The sequence below is a fragment of the Bactrocera oleae genome, chromosome 5 (assembly GCF_042242935.1).
Source record: "Bactrocera oleae isolate idBacOlea1 chromosome 5, idBacOlea1, whole genome shotgun sequence".
NCBI lineage: Eukaryota > Metazoa > Arthropoda > Insecta > Diptera > Tephritidae > Bactrocera > Bactrocera oleae.
In genome coordinates, this window is record NC_091539.1 from 849,725 (window position 1) to 861,959 (window position 12,235).

Consider the following 12,235-nt stretch of genomic DNA (forward strand, 5'->3'; position numbering starts at 1 on the left):
AAAGTTGTTGCGAGTTTATTAAGGTCTCCTACAAAAAAAATCCTTAAAATAATCGAGGTCAAACGAGGTATACGTGTGTATGTATAATAGCTCTATGTATTTATAACGGGTGATCCAAGTAGAGGTACCTTTTTCAATAGCCTTTTTTTGACATATCACGCGTCAGTAGTGTTAAGCTCTCATGTTACTTTTGATTAGTATATCAGTGAAGAAAATATAGCTGAGAGTGTACAGGAAGACCGTGGAGAGTCGATTTGGCACCCTTTAGCAGCAACTCGGACTGACGTATGGAACAACCTGGCGCATTTTACGTTTAGATTTTAAGTTGAAAGCGTACAAAATACTGTTTGTGTAAAAACTGAAGACGCTCTTGGAAACTTGAAAAGTTCCAAGAAGATGCGACGTTTTCAAGCCAAATTTTGTTCAGCGCTGCGGCCCATTTCTGGTTCAAGGGTTATGTAAAAAAGCGAAATTGCAGCAAATGGAACAAAGAGCAAACTGAGTTGATTAAAGAGCTGCCATTTCATCCGAAAAAAAATGGTTTGGTGTGGTTTGTGGGAGGTTAAATCGACGGTCCATATTTCTTCAAAAATGATGCCGGTGAAAACGTAACCGTCAATGGCGACTATTATCGCGCCTCGATAACCAACTATTTGGTGCCTGAAATTGAAGCTCGTGATCTCGGTGGCATGTAGTTTCAACAAGACGGCGACAACGCATCAATTAATGGATTTATTGAGCGAAAACTTCGTTGAGCAGATAATTTCACGTTTTGGGCCGGTCGATTGGCCACCAAGCTTGTGTGATATTACACTGTTAGACTATTTCTTGTGGGGATATGAAAAGTCTAAAGGCTATGCGGACAATTCCGCTTCGAGTTAGGCCTTGTTATTAGTCAAAATGCTCGAACGAGTCATCGAAAATTGCACTCAACGGATGGACCATCTGAGATATAGCCGCGGCCTACATTTGAAAGAGATAATCTTTAAAAAAAAAATGTCAAAGAATGTTCCTTCGATTGATTTTCTGTGTTTTTTCCTAAAAAAAGTAGCGAATCTTAAAATGGCTCAGCTTTTATAATAAACTTCCAATACTTCCTGCTTAAATCAGCTATTAAAACATCCGCTCAAAGTAAAATAAATCCAAAAATATTGCAGCAGAAAATAGCTAACAAAAGTATAGACTTTGGTGCAAAACAAGTCAGTTTATATTCACAAAACCCGAGCCGAAATAGTAACTGATGGTTTGTGCCACTACTACGTCCTGTATACTGTCCACAATACATGTGTACAGGCATGCTAGGTGGTCACTAAAGACCGCCATACCACCGACTCGCGCTCTTTGTCTACCAGTTGCAAGACCAAATTTAGCAAGCTGCGCAACAAGTCCACGCGGACTTGGATGAATGGATGCATGATGATGTTGTTGCTGCTGTTGATGACGACGCGGACGATGACAAAGTGGAAATGGTGCTCGAACCAAACCCACAGCGTGCAAAGCGCACCAAAAATGGGCAAATTAAACCAGTATTTAGCAGCGTCGCAAAATGGGCACGTAAGTGGGGCAATTGCTGTTGTTATGCGGCAGGAGCGGGTGTTGGCCGAACAACCGAACGGCCGAGCTGTCAAGCAGGTGAGCTGCTGAGCAGCCGCGCGCTGACGCATTGAAATACTTTTCGAAAGTACCGTTAGTGAGTTGAACAGGTTAACAACACGCAGTCGGCAGCGTGCTTTTTCACTGCCACACAGCGCCGTTACAAAACGTACAAAAAGTGCAAAAGCCGCTAAGCGAGTAGCGAGGTAAAAGGCAATTGGCGGCGTGTTGTACGCAATACAAGCAGCCCGCAAGTAAAGTAGTGGCTATTACTGCAGTCGCAGCCAGCGTTTTTATGTATGTGCAACTGTAGTGAAAATGTGCTGTGCGTTGGTTGCAAATTGCATTGCTAAGCGATTTTCGGCGAAAGCTTGTTAATTGCATTTTTGCGCGTGGCTGTGTGTGTGTGTGTTCGCAAGGAATTTTGACTTAGACGGTAACTAATGCTAGGAAATTGAATTTTTTTCCAAGCCCTTTCTAGAAGCGCCAGTTAGCATATACTTAACTTACCCGCAATAAGTTATTTGCAATCTCAGCTTACTCCGTAATGTTGACTTGCAAGCCTGCAATACTTTCGCTGTAGATGTAGATGTATATAGATGTGGCAGTGCAACTGCAAAATCTTTCACTGTTTTTCTGCCACGTTTGGTAATGCTTGAATTAACCCTTATAACAGCAAAAGCACAGCCATTTGGGGGTTGCGCATGCGTTCCTACACAATTTTTTCAAGTACACTTGCACTTGTCAGGTTTCACACGCTAAACACGCACCAACACACAAGTAATATACAGTCTTTCACAAAATTTCTAACGAAATTTCAGATTTTTTTATATAAATTTTTTTATTTTTAATTTTGTATGTATTTTGTTTTTATGTGGCTCTTTTATCTAACGCTGCTGTTGCCGCCGTTTTAATGCCATTATTATTGGGGTTTATGTCGCCGGTTTTTTGCGTAATTTATTAACGTAAATATTTGCTGAAAGCTACATAAAGCCTACAAAGAAAGATTTGCATACGAGTTTAATTTTTTTTTTTTAATTGGCCGCATGCCACATTTTGTAACTTAAAATTATTGGCAATTTTTTTTTTTTAATTTTTCGCATTTATTTTAATTTTTTGAAGCCGGCAAACTCTTTATGTCAATGCCTCGCTATGTTTGTGCGTGCGCCTATGCCCATCGTTGTTGTTTTATGCTTGCTTGTTGTTTTTATTATCAAAGGTTGTTGTTATTGTTGCTTTCATTGTTTACCTCAAGTATTTTTGATTATCAGCTAATTTTTTAATTATATTTTTATGAATTCACGCAGTCTTTGGTTTGGCGCCCGGCCTGTGTGATTGTTGTTGTATTTACTTTAGCAATCATTAAAATATAAAATGTTGATTTATATAGACATACATATCTACATATGTGCAGATTTTAGAAATTTTCTTTAATAAAATAAAGCAAGCAAAAAAAGTTCGCAACATTTTTAACTAATTGACTTTTCTAGGCAACATTTCTCGGTACACGCATAAATTTGTCGAAAAAAAAACTTTCGTCTCTCTAAAACCGCCATATACCACATAACATATGTGGTTCAAGGACCGTCAATCACTTGGAACTTAATGCATTATCAAAAGTGTATACTATTCTACGGCATTATTTCAGTAAAATCAGTAACTTGATTGGTTCAAAGAAGTTCAGAGAGATACTATCTTACTAAAATCGGAGCTCTCAGTGGCTTAAAAAGTTGTGTCGCAAGACTGTTGAGACTTCAACACAAGTCTTTCAAATAAAACAAGAACAAATGTTAACTTCGGTTGCACCGCAGCTATAATACCCTTCATATATACAAAATACTCCTTACATGAACTTTGATCGTTCAGTTTGTATGGCCGCTATACGCTATAGTGACTCGATCTAAATAATTTTTACAGGGATTGCATCATTGACTTAAACAACTACCCACACGAAATTTGGTGAAAATATATCTAAATGAAGAAGCTTTCCATACAAGCACTTTATTTCGATCGTCTAGTTTGTATGGCAGCTATAGGTATGCTATAGTAGTTCGATATCGGCCGTTCCGACAAATGTGTGACTTCTTGAAGAGGAAAAGACGTGTGCAAAGTTTTATATCTCAAAAATTGAGGGACTAATTCGCATATATACAGATAAACGGATGGATGGACAAAGAGACTAACATGGTTAAATCGACTCAGCTTGTCACGCTGATCATTTATATATGTATATATAATACTTTATAGTGTCTCTGACGTTTTCTTTTGTGTGTTACAAAAAACGTGGAAAACTTAGGGTATATTAGGGTTCGCTGTATAAATATGCCTGGTGCCACCTTAGCAGGAGTTATGACTCTAAATCAGTTCTTTTGCTTGTCATTTCGAGCTGTTCCTGTCTATTTCTCAAATTTGCTAACCTCAAACACCGCAGGACACTGTTAGACAAAATAAGTTTTAAATTTGTGTTCACTAAGGTCTAGTTAGAGCTGTTTCAAGAACATCAACCAGTACTAAGCAGTGAATTTAAGCTAGCTGCTGCTATCATCCGTTTAGTTCACCGATCGTGTCGCTTTGTTATTATGCCTTCACTCATTTCTTAGCTACACTCCTTTCGCCTAATCTTTTTGCCTGTCTGCCACACATCTTATATTCTGCGTTGCTCATTTCTTAGTCTATGCCACTTCATAATACATTCTATATAGCATTTTCTGCTTTTGTTTTTATATGTACCTTCACTTTTGTGTCACTCATTCGTGTTGCCTTCGTTGATTTCGCTGCTTTCGAGCAGCGTCTAAAAATAAACAAAAATCCAACAATTTCGTAAATCTGCACGCCACTTTGGCACTCAGCAGCCAGGCAACCGATGTGACACAGCTGGGCGCGTGAGTGCTCAACAGCCACAAACAACAATAACAACAACTATAACTATAGCAATAAGCAACAACAAAGTCAGCAACATTCACTAGCTTCCTGTCTGCGCAGCAACTTCGCTTATTTATAAAGAATTCGCTTACAAAATTGAGAAAATTTCTTTCACAAAACGAAATGCAACGTTGGGCGCGCACAGTCAGCGGCAAGTCTCATTTTCATATTTATTAGCGTTTTGGTTGTTGTTTAGCGCGACACAAAAACATTCGCTACAATGCATTTAGCACGCACCCGTGTAAGTTAGGTTGACTGGTGTTGTCTCAGACGTGACGTGAATTTCATACGCGCGCACTTCTAACTCACCAAGCGTCTCAAACAGAACTAAATCGCCGCGACAGACAACGCAAGACCGATCAGCTCACAGCCGCAATTAACTCAATTCCACTGGCGCATTCACCGGCTGAGCGTTGGGAGCGAGCGCGCGACCGGCCGTAAGTAAACGAAGAAAAACTCGTCGGACAGGCTGGTCGCTGCTGGGACTGCTCTTCGTCGGTGTGTATCTTTCTTGCAGTGGCGTTGGCTTAGTTTGAGCTGTTTTGCTCCACATGCCGGTATGCACTGTCTTCTGTGTGTTTTCAAAATTGCCGGTGAGCATGAACGCCGCATTCGCCTAGTCCATTCATTCATTAATCAACCAACTATTCGTTGAACTGTCTCTGAGTAATTGCAAGACCAAATTATGCATCTACGTTACTACCCCGCTCACGTGCAATGGTTCAGCTATGCGATACATGTATTTTACTATTATTACCCTGACGCCTGCTCCCACTGTAAACCCGACTTTATACTAAACTCGACTTAATATTGCTTTAAGCGGAGGTTAATTCGAAAAATTCTTATGGAACGCACGTTACACACAGTGTGTCTAATTGCGTATCAGTCTAACTCAGTTATCGCATAAGTTGCACAACTTTCTTAGCACATCGTCATTTAATTAATAAAAATACTGTCTCATAATAATAATTCATATATCAATAAATAATTATTGAGCGAGCAAATCATTTGCCATATTGCTTGTCTTTGCCATAGCTCATTCATAAGTCGTTCTTTACCTGCGTGTTTCGCATTACAGTCGCCGCGTCGTCTCTCTCGAGCACTGCAAGTTAAAGAACTCTCGAAAAAAACATAACGCAGGCGCCGCTCACTAAGCTACTAATCACTCAAAGTGTGCATTTGTTCTCTGCGTTGTTCCCATCTATCTGCTAGTGACAACTCAACAGCACACTTGATCGCGCTCAACTCTCTTCTGAGACCAGCATGTTGACCGGCCTTTCTGTTGAGATCAAGCAGGCAACTTTTAAGCAAATATTTTAAAGATTTCAGTAAAAATATTTTGTTTTGCATACAATTAGACATTAGCTTATGCGCTAATAAATTATTTCAAACTGCATTAATTTCTTTATAATAAAATTGTTATTAGCGGACACCTTAACTGCGTCTACTTGCTTTTTCGATCTGATCCAAGAATTGTCTGAAGCTCAATACAGCATTATCATTGCTCTATGAGATATTTACATAGGTATGTGCTAACGAAACTTCTCATACCTGTCTTGCTGCTATTGAGCTATACGCTTATGCGTTGAGTGTTTTTTCTTCTACTTTGGCGCTCATTTCGCTCGCGCTCTCATCTTTCTAATTTTATGCTGATCCCTTGGCACATAGCCATATATAATATTAATGCGTATTCACTAAGGCGAATATGCTCATGAAAGCGAAATATCAAAGCGGCTTTGTAGTTTATTTACGAAATGCATTTTTCGACCACTAGGCTGTAGCTAATATACCATAAGTTACTGCTCGATTCGAGAGCGAGCTGTCAAATGTATTTTTTATAACGCTTGACAGTGGTGCCACTTTATATAAAAACGAAATTTTGTGATTTTTATTTTATTTCTGGTATATTTTTATTAGTTTTAGAAGCTTGATATCCTAAACTACGTTCTTATAATTTTAATGAGAGAAAGATTTTCTCAGTTGCTATATTTCGGTTTGTACTTGTATGTACTTTGGTGAGTAACTTAGCTTTACCTTGAGCGCACACAAAAATCCGATGTCAATGTGCATTTTTTTTAACTTTAGCGAAAACACTGATTGTTTTGTTTACATTTAGCAAAGACTTCAACCAAGGTCAATGACACTTTTGTTTATATTTAGCTAGGTTGAATAGCTGGTTTACTCTTCCCTTGACAGCTTGCAAGAGAAATGGCTTAATTACTTTTTGAAAAACTTTTAGATAATAGTTTTATTCACACTAGATTTACTTACAAGTCCCGGTTTTGCAATATAGGTATTCATAACCGAAAAATTTGCTTAAAATACTCACCCTCAGAATGTTACACCCTAAACAGGGTATATTAAATTTGCCACGATGTTTGTAACACCCAAAAAGAAACGTCTGAGACCCTATAAAGTATATATAATATAAAAATGATCAGCATGACGCGCTAAGTCTATGTAGCCATGTTCGTCTGTATATCTACGAACTATGGCATACAAACTGAACGATCGGTATCAAGTGCTTGTATGGAAAGCTTCTTCATTTGAAGAGCTATCTTCACGAAATTTGGCACGAATTAAAGCCTAACACAAAGGGTGCAACCTACGAGGAAATGGTTCAGATTAGATCACTATAGCATATAGCTGCCATACAAACTGACGGATCAGAGTACTTGTAAGGAACCTTTTGTATTTCTGTAGGGTATAATAGGTGCGGTGCAAACGAAGTTAGCGTTTCTTCTTATTTCAACTGTTAATATTAGTTTTTCAATACTACCGTGTATATATTTCCGTTGTGTTTGATATTAAGAAGCAGCTTTGTTTTTCTTTCATATTTTTTTAAATTTTATTGCATTATTTTGAGTTGTAAAATTTATATAATATCTTAGTTATTCCGTTAAATGTGTCTTTATGTATGTATGTATTTGCATTATTCATATATTTTCTAGATTTTCTTCATTTAGCATGCGTTTTTGTTACTGACATTATACTGACTTATTCATTTATTTAGTTAGTGGTGAGTGTGTAGCGAGCTTTTGCGGTGTTTTAGTAAAAATTTTCTAGTTCTTCAATGCATATCTGGTGTATTTAGGAATTTTCTACTACTTTTTGTTTGCAAATATTTCAAAGAAAACTCTTCAACGCGTTCGCTTGACATGCGTATGCTGTACGACCATACGCAAACTAACGGTTTCTGTGCGACACCGTCCATGCGCGTTGGCGTACGGCATTGCTTGCGTGAGATTTTGTTTCATTAAAAAATAATTGATATTTGTATAGTGTTAATGGCGTATAAAAGCGTATTTTTTGGTATTTCACTAAATTTTTCTAAGTTTTTGTTTTGTATTTTTCTAAGAATTCTTTTTGTTTTGTTTTTTTATTCATGTTCTAGTTAATGTTGCAATGCATTTTCGAGACGCTACCGTGCAATTTTCTCTGCAGCACAATTTTTGCTTGAAAATTTCGTTTGTTTGCGTCACGTGTTGGCTGCTAATTTACTGTTATTTACAATTTAGTTTTGTTTATCATTTCACGCGGAAACAATGCTTAAATACATGTGTTTAGTAGTAAATAAATTTAATTAATTGCACAATTTTTGCATATTTTTCAAATTTAAGGCTTTGCAAGGAAAACTTACGAAAAGAAAAACACGCATACATACACATGTACATGTGTATGTGTATGTAACGCCAATGCGCTTATGTCTAAATATTCGTAATGGTTTTTTTTTTGTAATTACTGCTATAAGCTTCACTTAGTCTCCTCGTAATTTTAGTTTATATTTTGCCTTTTTACGCTTCTGCTAGCAGTTTTCTAGTTTCGTATGCGCGCGTAGTTGACGAATTTGTTAAGCGTTTTTAGTATTTATAAACATTTTAGCTTATATATATATAAATTCTATAAATTATTTTCAATTATTTTTACATGGATCTTAAGCGGCTAACGGTTTTAGCAAGCGCCTCGCTTACAACACGGCTGCCTCAGCGGTATTTTACAGTTATTTACAGCGTTTTTATTTACAAATTTGTTTTTTATTTTTTAATTAAAAAAGTTTGTGATATTTTAATAACATTTAATTCAGTTTTGCAATATTTGCTATTTAATACATATTTTTGAAATATAATTTTCAATTTACAACTACAAATAATTTAGTTTAAATATTTTAAATAAGCTGTGTGTATGTATGTACGTAATAAATACCGTATTTGCATTGCTTATCGTTTGTACAAATATATTTATGTGTTGTGAGTAAATTTACACTTTGCAAGCAGCTACTATAGCGTTGGTTAGGAACAGCCAGTAAGCGCCTAAGCACTTTTGTTATAGGTACAACACGCTTTGCCGTTAGCTGTTCACCAAACAACAGCAATTTTTAACTGGCTGCAATAATGACTGTACATAACAGTTTAAGTAGCGAATTTGCGGCGTCTCCATTTCTTAACATTCGCTGGTCTAAGTGTGCTGCCACACCAACTTGTGACAGCAGCCATCTAACCTAAGCTAGTTAGTGTTAAACGTAACTGTAACAATTTATACATTGATATATGACTTCATTAAAAAATTAATAACAAATTAGCACAGTGTTGACTACACTCAGGTAACGAAATGCTCGCTGTTAATGCAATAATCACATAAATTGTAGTTGCGTACGTGTATGTATGCAGGTATGTTGGTATGTTAGTTAGTATTTTGGTACATATTTTGAACTATGTGTGGGAATTTGTAATGCTGAAATGAAGTTAACTTGCCAAAATGTAAATTAGGCGCACATAAATTGACTGAACTTGACTTAAAATGCAGAAATATACATACATATGTACATGTACCACGAGGCGCTCCGATATACTGTCACATATAAACAGCTAAATTCAAACCGCTAACTGACGACTACTTTGCGTTCGTGTAGACCGAAAAAATAGCGAAAATCAAAGCGGAGCAGCCTGCGCAGCTCAATTGTTAAACACAACTCTATAATATTATATATGAGTCGACCTTCAAGACATTTGTCTTGGGTGAGCTACGACCACGTTTGAATTCATCATTACAGCGATAAACACTCTTCATTGCTGGAGCTTCAACGCCAAGAATTAAATTAAATTTATCGATGCTTTTTTTTGCTAATTTTTTATTATTTATATGTATGTTAATCCAAGTCGAAATTCGTGAAAAATAATTGCGCGAAATTGTAAGCAATTTAATATAATTTTTTGGCCGAGCTGAATATTTTAAGTTACTGTAAACACTGCAAATAGCGCTTGTATCTCAAAATGTTCTTTGTATGTATAACAACAAAAATGTCAAGCTTTACGTTGAAGTTGTGAGTTGCCGGATTGCAATAGTAGCGTTGCCAAGTTCCGCAATATAAAAGGTAACCTATGTATAAATATAGATTTGCTGCTATTTTAATGCATACAATTTAAAAGTGCAGCAGGTCTTTTCAAGCGCATGTAATTTCTTACTCAATTAAAAAAGAAAAAAACTAAAAGCTTTTAAGTCAAAGTCAAGTCAAACGTTCACGTCACTATTTTCTAAGCTTTTGCTTAGACTTACACAAATTCGTCTACAGCAACAAAGACGTTTAACAAATTTAGCCGCTAGTTATACCTAAACGTGAATTTTTTTAACAGCTTACAATTAATTAGTTATTATTAAAGGTACTCAAAGAAATATGCCGCGCCGCCTTAACTCTTACATTAACATGTGTTTTCAATAATATAAAACAACCATTGAACAACAGTTTTTTTCTCTTAATTTAGCTAACTTGGTTCACTTATTGCTCTATTAGACCTAACGTATGTATATATGCAACTATGTGTATGTATATATGCAGGTGTGTTAGTGTATGCAGTAGTTCTAAGAGATATCTTTAAAATATGAGCACTTTGAGTTATTCGAACTCAGTGTTGTATTTCTACTTTGAAACCGCTTCAGGCAATCAAGCAAGTGCAGCACAATCTAAAGCGCTGGCTTGCCTGCCACAGATTGCTAAAACAAAATTTTTGTGTTGCTTTTATATGTGTATGTGTAGAAGTGCGCAAATTTAGCTAAAAATTTATTGCAAGTGAATTTGATAACTTAATTGCACAAAATAACTGAAAACCTTTGCATTTAACTGTTTATAACCGCAACTACATGCCTCAAATTACTTGCTAAATACACGCTCACAATTTTCGTCGCGCCTAAACAATATCACATATATAATTATGCAAGTATTTGTTATTTATTATGCTATGCCATGCTATGCAAGGCAACAAAAACTAATTGTCAAAATCTTGCTTTTCTATATTTACATTGCAAGCGCGTGATTTTATTGTGGCATTGGTTTTTGTGGCCAAAGAAAGGTGACCCTCAATTCCAGATTTTTACTTGCTGCAATAACTGCAAACTCTCTTATGAAATAGCTGCTTTTTCTGCGCTTTATTGCCGTGTCTCGAAAGGCAAACAGTAGTATGAAGGCTTAAGCGGTTATATCCACTTGTAATGAAAAAATTTTTTTTTGCCTTTTTCGAATGTACATGTATTTGAGAATATTCTCCGCAAATATCAAGTTGATCCGAAAAATAGTTTCGGAGATATGACCGTATTAGTATCGTAAGGACGTCGCCGAGGGATCGAAAGTAGGTCCAAAACTTTAAACGCGGTTTTTGCTTGAAATTTTCACACGACATGCTGAAATATAGGTATTTTTTAAGTAATGTTCGAAGCAATAAGATTTTTGATAATAATTTCGATCTTTTAAGCCACATTGAATAGTAAATTTGCTCACAAAAAATTTATTTATTTTGTGGCATTTACGCAAAAATCAAAATGTTTACCATTTCGTCGATCATTACCTGTATTCATCTATCATAATACTAAATTTCATTGGTTTTGGTTTCAGATAATTTGACGCCGAAATATCGTCCTCACCGCCACCCAGATTTTTCCGGAGGTCTTTCTGCAGATCGGCTATAGCAACAAGAGGATCCAATATTTTTAAAAATTAATCGCTGATTCTAAAGGTACATTAAACTGTCTTAATGTTCATTTCTTTTTAAAGTCGTAAAATAAAATGCTGCTTCAATAAAAACTCACAAAAATACGCATTTCTTCGGTATTGCAAGTGGATGTAACCCCTTTAGCTTTTAACGACCTAACGAACAACTCGTAGTCTACATGCCAAAGCACAAAATATTTCTCTTACGCAAAGTTTCGTGTTCCACTTGTTCATACTGCTGTTTACTTGTCTACGTTAGAAAATTTGTGTTTGAGTATACAGTTCGGTGGAGCGAAAAAAAATTATTTTTTTTGCTTAGCCTGAGGATCAAATTTGTAGATTATAAAAAAAGAAAATTTTTTGAAAATAAAAAAATTTTTTTTTAACTCTACAGGCACTTACTTTTAAAGTAAAGTTTCGAGTTAAAATTTGTACATCGTAAACATTTTTTTATAAGTGTTCTTGAAGCCGTGTATAGCCCTTTTTCTGGCAAATTAAAGGATATCAACTTAAAAAAATATTTTGTGGTCATTATTGGAGTTTTAAAAAAAAGTCTTAAACGACAACATGCTTTCCTCAAGCATTAAAATAAATTTTGAGTCAAAAACCATCAAATTCGATAATTTTTATATAAATGTGAAGAGTTTAAACCAAAAATAATTTGTTTTTGTCCAAAAAAAATTTTAACTCGAAATTTGCTGTAAAAGTGAGCCGCCTCTAGATGTTAGAAAAAAATTTTAT

The 12,235-nt window shown here is 35.9% G+C and overlaps 1 protein-coding gene and 1 long non-coding RNA gene across 7 annotated transcripts in view; both read right to left on the bottom strand.

The window, feature by feature from the left end:
• The window catches only part of boi (brother of ihog), an 81,371-nt gene extending 76,381 nt beyond the window's left edge, over window positions 1–4,990 (bottom strand). For 2 of the 6 annotated variants that reach the window (XM_036359277.2, XM_036359275.2), the window contains exons 1-2: window positions 4,608–4,989; window positions 2,104–2,587 (exon numbers count right to left, since the gene is read on the bottom strand). The gene's annotated coding sequence lies outside the window, so the exon portion shown is untranslated. Of the gene's footprint in view, window positions 1–2,103; window positions 2,588–4,607 lie in introns of all 6 variants that reach the window. The other 4 variants (XM_070110844.1, XM_070110843.1, XM_070110842.1 and 1 more) reach the window with 4 other exon arrangements.
• A 2,344-nt stretch (window positions 4,991–7,334) lies between these two features.
• LOC138857370 (uncharacterized) lies at window positions 7,335–12,222 on the bottom strand. The gene is made up of 2 exons (XR_011396438.1): window positions 11,352–12,222; window positions 7,335–11,187 (listed from the first exon to the last, which is right to left on the bottom strand). It is a non-coding gene; the product is annotated as an uncharacterized lncRNA (long non-coding RNA).
• Window positions 12,223–12,235: the final 13 nt, after the last annotated feature.